At 51.5% G+C, this 6,183-nt stretch overlaps 1 long non-coding RNA gene across 1 annotated transcript; it reads left to right on the forward strand.

The window, feature by feature from the left end:
- Positions 1-2,549: 2,549 nt before the first annotated feature.
- On the forward strand, positions 2,550-4,774 carry LOC137141689 (uncharacterized). The gene is made up of 2 exons (XR_010916708.1): positions 2,550-2,631; positions 4,098-4,774. It is a non-coding gene; the product is annotated as an uncharacterized lncRNA (long non-coding RNA).
- Positions 4,775-6,183: the final 1,409 nt, after the last annotated feature.

The following is a 6,183-nucleotide window of genomic DNA, read 5'->3' on the forward strand; positions in this document are numbered from 1 at the left end:
GCAGCACCCCCTTTCAGATGGTTGTTTTGAAAGCCAGCTCATTCCTGCTCCACTTGGTCAATGCTGGATTGATTGCTTCAGACTGGGACTCAGTGATCACCCCAACCAAAAATGCAGATTGCTGAGATACCGGCTCAGCGGCAGCCTGCAGTAATTGCCCAAAGCCAGCCGTATCAGCGCGGTAAGCTGCAATGTTTGGGAACATTACCAGAGATTTCTGCAGCGGTTTTTCATAGGAGTTACTGAAGCCACAAGAGATACAGGGTACTCCAAAGCTGATTACAAGGCAACTCAGCACTTAGATGCTTTGCTGATAGGTGCTACAGAAAAACCTCAGCTAGATAGAAAGGCTTTAATTATGTTTTGCTATGGCTTCATTCTGTGCAGTGTGTGAGCCGCGCCGCAGGGCACTGGGAGCTGGTCAGATTTCGCAAGCTCAGCAGGACTGAGCTAGGTAGGAGACACCGAGGAACACTTGGATACAGCACCAAGCAGGGTGGGCAATGGTGCAGTTGGGGTCAATGCAGAGCCAGTATCCCAATGCAAAAGTAGGGGGCTCTGCGTTGCTGTAAGTCCACTCTTCCGGTAAGACATAATGCAAGCCCTGCGTGGTTTGAGATTCTCTGGTGCCGGGTACAACAAAGTGGAAGTGCTGGAGAGGTTGACAAGGAATAAACTGCATCACAGAGAGGCTCACTGTCGAGGGCTGAGCTGCAGGACAGGTCCCTGAAGTGTGCACGGGAGGCAGGAGGAGTCCACAAACGGGAAAATGGGTGATCGTGCTACCTGGCTGTTCAAAGTCTTGTGACAATGACATGTACCCTGAGAACAAGGCCCAGGAGAGCATCTGGGAGCAGCATGGCCCAGGGGAGGGCTAGCAGATAGGGACTGTCTTTTAAAAAGTGTCTGTTCGAGAGCCATCATCTTGGAGCTTGGCCTGGGGTCCCCAGCGGTTATAACATGAGCTAAAGATCCAACCCTCTATACCTAGCGGCTGTTACAATTCATATCCTGTGTGGCTCAGGCCCACAGGGTGATCCGCAGCACACACTAATGAGCGGGTTACACTTGTATACTGCTTGCCACAATGAGGGCCCTGGTTCCTGGTTGGGGCCCTTAGGTGCGACTGTGGTTTAAATACTAAAAATAGGTCTGGGGTTTCTTCCTGGCCCTTCCACTAGCTGAGTGAGTCTGAGCAAAATATTTAAGCTCCCCTCACCTTGTGTTCTGCCTGTGCAAACCGGGGATCATGATGCATCCCCACCTTTGGGAAGCACCTGCAGATCTAGGAACGACAAGCATCATCTGTGATCTACCTAGAGCCCTCTGAGGGCCCCATCAGTGTGATACCTGACAAGTACTTAGCCTGAACACCGCCCTGGGGGGCCAAGAAGCACCATTATGCCCTCCTTACACCCAGGAATAATGAAGTACTGGAAGAGTAAATGACTTAAGCAAGGTCACCAGGGAACTTGAGGAAGAGCTGGGGATTGAACCCAGTTCTCCTGTAGGTAGAGGTGTGTGCCTGAGCCATAAAACTAGCTCTCCTACTGGGTGGCCACTCTTGGCTGAGTCTAAGTGCTGGCAAGTCTAGCCCCTTAGCCCGTCTGACCTTGGCAATGAATGTCTGGTGTGACTGATTGACTGATGGACTTGCCCTCCAGTCAGCAAAGCAGGGGCCTGATTCTTTCCCCCTTACAGGACCGGCCCAAGCCATGGTCTGACCGGGCAACAGCCCCGGGCACCTGATTGTATGGGGTGCCAAAATGCCTGATGCTGGCGGGCAGAGGTGCAGCGTGAAATTGACCTGGGGGGGGAAAGCCCCTGCCAAAATTGAAGGAGCTGCCAGATTTTTTTTTTTTTTTCGAAATTGACATTGAAATTGACAAAGTAAAAGTTAAAATTCCCTGTCTGCCGGGGGTGCAAGAATGGCTCGGCCGTTACCGCCCCCTTACACCAAGTGTACACCTGCACCACTCCGCTGACTTCAGAGGAGCTGCTCCTGATTTACACTGGTGTAACTGAAACCAGACTCAAACCCATTATCTCACAGACTTGGTTCAGTTCTGAACCTGGGAATGATGCAGCACAAGAGGATTTGCAGAATCTACAGTTTCGTCCATGTCAGTGGGGCTGGTATATTTTTAGAGACATTCAATTGCTGCATCTCATATCATGCTGTCACTTTAATGGCCTGAGATGGTAACACTTAAAATATATGTATATTGCGCCTTTCATCCCGAAAGATCCAAAACTGCATGAACTCTCCAGTGTGCCCTATGCACCGGTGATGCTGACACAAAGTGAGTTTCTAATAACCATGGGGAAGCAACACTGTTATCACCTGTGACAGGGTGGACTAGGTCTGCAGGCCATCTGCTGGAGGTCTTGCAGCTCTGCCTCACCCCGCCCTAGGAGAGAGCAGAAGAGAAGTCCTCCAGGCATCCTAGAGTGGCTGCAGGGGAGCAGCCAATCAGAGGCCAGGAGGGACACATAAAAGCAAGAAGCAGCAGCCTGCTACTTCGTTGCTGCTTGGCGCTTGAAGAGGGAGGACTGGGTTCTGGCTAGCTAGCAGGACCATAGCCAGCTCATTGCAGGCAGGGCCGAGCCCAGGCAAGGCTGCTGAAGACGGTGCGTGGCTGGCTAGAAGGGGGGCAGAACCATGGATGGTCCCATTAGTGCAGACAGGCTGAGCGCAGGGGACTGAGTCCAGAACGTAGCCAGACCTGGCCAGGGCACCGTGCTGGGCCCTGCTGGTCTGGTTGCAGACTGAGCCCAGGGAAGACTGCCGAAAGGACAGACCAACTGAGGGCACTGAGATGGGCCCATATAGGGGCTGTTGAAGGTAGCACCTCTAAGATGGAAGCCTAGGTGCTACAGCCCCATACGAGGACTATGAAAAGAACTAGAGACGGTATACCCCGGAAGCGGGGAATGTGTATGTGTCACTCATCTGAGAGCTGAGTCACTAAAGATGCCCTGAGACTAATCAGCTGTGGGGGGAGGACCTGTCAGAGGTGGGTGCCACCCTGTTGTCAGATGAAAGAACAAACCAGGCTCATGAGAGGTGGATGCTGCCTTGCTTAATAACTGAGTAATTACAGGCATGTATCCGTCAAAGGCTGGGGGGCTGTTCCTGAGAGGCAGGTGCTGACTCAGTTACGTCACCCCTCTGCATTTGCCAGTCTGTCCTGGCTTCTGTATGTCTGTCCTTTGGCTTGTAAGTTCTTTGGGGCAGGGAATGTGTGTGTGTGTTTGTACTGCGTAGCACAAAACTAGACAATACATATGGGAAGCATTTTGCCTGCTAATGAAAGGTAGCTACCTCTGGCATGGAAGATGGCAGCTGTGTCACAGCACACACCAATACAACAGTGTAGGGCAGGAAGTGACGACAAATGCTGTTAGCAGTTGAAAAAGAAGGGGGATTCTAGGTAGGCCATGGTGGATTGAGCCCAGTAGCAGGTAATACCTGCTAATAACAGTTTTTTGCCTTTCTGTAGCACCTTCCATTTACGGAGCACAAAGCACTTGATAAACACTAATGAATTAAGTCTCACAAGCCCTGTGGAGTAGCTAAATATTACCCCATATTTCAGATGGGGAAACTGAGGCACAAAGATTAAATTTTCTAAAGTTATAAAACCAGATGATTAGAAACCAGTTCTCCTGAAACCCAGCCCTCTGCTTTAGTGCCAGGCAGCCTATATTAGCTGTTGACTTCTCTGTCCCTCAGTTTCCTCCTTTGTCCAAAGAGGGCAGGTAGGTAATACCTTCCTCGCAATGGGGTAGGTGAGAATTCATGACTGTTTATACAGTGCTAAAGACTAGCATGGGGCAGGATGTCCTGGTCTGACTGGGTTTTACCAGGACACCAGGGTTAACACTTGAGCAAAGTGCCATGGGCTCTTTAGTAACCAGGACCTTGCTGCCTAGCCCCTCGAGCACAGGGGTCCAGAGCCCTCACCCAGGGCCCCCCCCATTCCCACTCATGGGGATCACCTCCTGGTACTAGAGAAGCAGCAGCTGTGTGTGATCCTGATTTAGCTCTGTATCGGCTCGCTTAAATCTCACCCTCCTTTTCATTATGTCTTGAGGTCACATGAGCAGCGTGTCCCGACTGGCTGTGTGGCCTTGCGGTGTCTACCACAGCAGAGCCTACAGAAGAATGAGCTTCACACATTTGACTTCCTTACATTTCCCCCAGCCGCAGGCTGCATGGCCCTTGGTTAATTTCAGACATGTTCCCTCCCCTCCACTCTCCCCAAACTGTAAAGCTGTGCTGCTAAGGTCTAACCAGGTTTTTGAAGAGACGATGCAATCAAATGGTGTTACTGTGAATGGTGCTGATGATCGCAATTGATGCTCGAGGTGCCCCGTGTGGGAAAGCTGACAGGAGCTGGATGGAGAATTAGAGCCGCTGCTCTGTCTGATTGGCCTACCCTCATCTGCACTCAGTTGCTTGGGAAGAGCGTGGAGCCTGGGGGGTTTTCCCTGCCACTCAGGCAGCTTTTTGCACTCCAAGTCACAATGGCATGGTGTGGGCATCCCAAGAGAAGAGCAAACACCATGGAGCACCTGCAGGGTTTGGGCTAAGGACTTGATGCTGATCTGAGTCCAGGATTCCTTTGCTCTTCCTGTATCTCCAGATCCCCCACCTGTGAAGTATCTGAGCGTCTCTCATGCACTAATGGATTTAGCCTCCTGGTGCCCCTGGGAGAAAGGAAGACATGCTCCAGTGCCCCTAAGCCTCTGACTGCCTGAGCTAGGACTGGATAACAGGGGATGGATCTTGGCAATCTCCCTGTTCTGTTCATTCCTTCCGAAGTGTCTGGCACCAGCCACTTGGGGAAGACTGGATACCTGGCTAGATGGACCATTGGTCTGACCCACTCTGTCTGTTATGTTCTTATGTCCATGGTGGGGTGGAGAATGGAGACAACAGAGGCAGGATTCATCCCTGGGCTGGCGTCTGTGTGCCTGCCCTGTTCAGAGGCTGCTGAGATCCGTAGCACTGGCTCTGGCCATGCTGAGTCCTTGTGGCCCTTAGCACAAACAGCCCCTTGTGCAACCTCCCTCTTCCAGGCCACCCATTCCCTGCTTCCGGTCTGGCCAGAGCTCCCCCTGCACCCTGGGCTGTTGCTCTGTGGGGGCTATGTCTGGGTGAGGGTGGGGTTGTGGGCCTGCCCTGCAGCCCTTTGCACCAGCCTTGATGCACCAAAAGGGTGAATCAGGCCTGCAGAGATTCCGTGACTTGCTCCCCCCCTCCAGGTCATGCAGAGATCCTGTGACAGAGCAAAGAACTGACCCCTCCAGTGTCTCGCCTATAAGACCAACCTCCTGTTCTTGCCTGTTCTTTTGTTCTAAAACTTGTTTATCGCAAGGGGCAGGGATTAGGCCTAGTATCAAGACACATGCTTCATCTGCATTAATAATGGCTCATTTCTAACACCTCTCCCCCAGACAGACTTGCTGGGGTTCTCCTCCCTCCCTCCCCCCCCACCCCAAATAAACAACCCAACCTCAGAAAGCATTTTTCCAAAATGCACCACAAGCAAACACAGCCTTTTGTGATTTGCCCTGGGAGCAGATTTATTCCTCACATTAATGGGTCCATATTGTGCAAAACAAAAAGCTTGCAAATTCTGCAAGCAAAATACCAGGCCATAATAGAATCCCTGAACTGTTGGCTTGTTAGGCCTGCCACTCTTTAGTAGCTGCCCTCAGAGACCAACAAGCCCTTCCCAGCTTACTACTTTTTTCTGAAGCAGGCTATTTTGAAGTTTCAAGCCAACGGATGTGAGTGAGCTACAAACCCAGTCAATTAATCTGGCTGGCTGGGAGGACGGGGCTTTTAAAAACTGAATTAATCTGTTCTGTTTTCCATGGCTTTTCTGCGTGCAGTGTCTCGTTGAACACAACCCACTGTTGAATCCCAGAACCCCAGATCTGGCGGGGCAGGGGGTGTGTACGCATGTTAGAGTACACGCGTGAGAGCTGTATTGTAACAGAGCTAGGACTTGGCGTTAGTGATTCTAAAGAAGATTCTTTCTTGAGGTGGCTGGATATAGCCAGATCCCGTGGGTCTCTCTGGATCCCCTGCACAAGGTCTCCCCTGGCCTGGCCTCTGCCCTTGTGGAAGGGATGGCTGAGTGCACTACAGAGATAAACGATGTGTATACA

This window comes from Emydura macquarii, unplaced genomic scaffold, assembly GCF_026122565.2.
Source record: "Emydura macquarii macquarii isolate MOO-44397 ecotype Brisbane River unplaced genomic scaffold, CSIRO-AGI_Emac_v2 contig_3113, whole genome shotgun sequence".
Lineage (NCBI taxonomy): Eukaryota > Metazoa > Chordata > Testudines > Chelidae > Emydura > Emydura macquarii.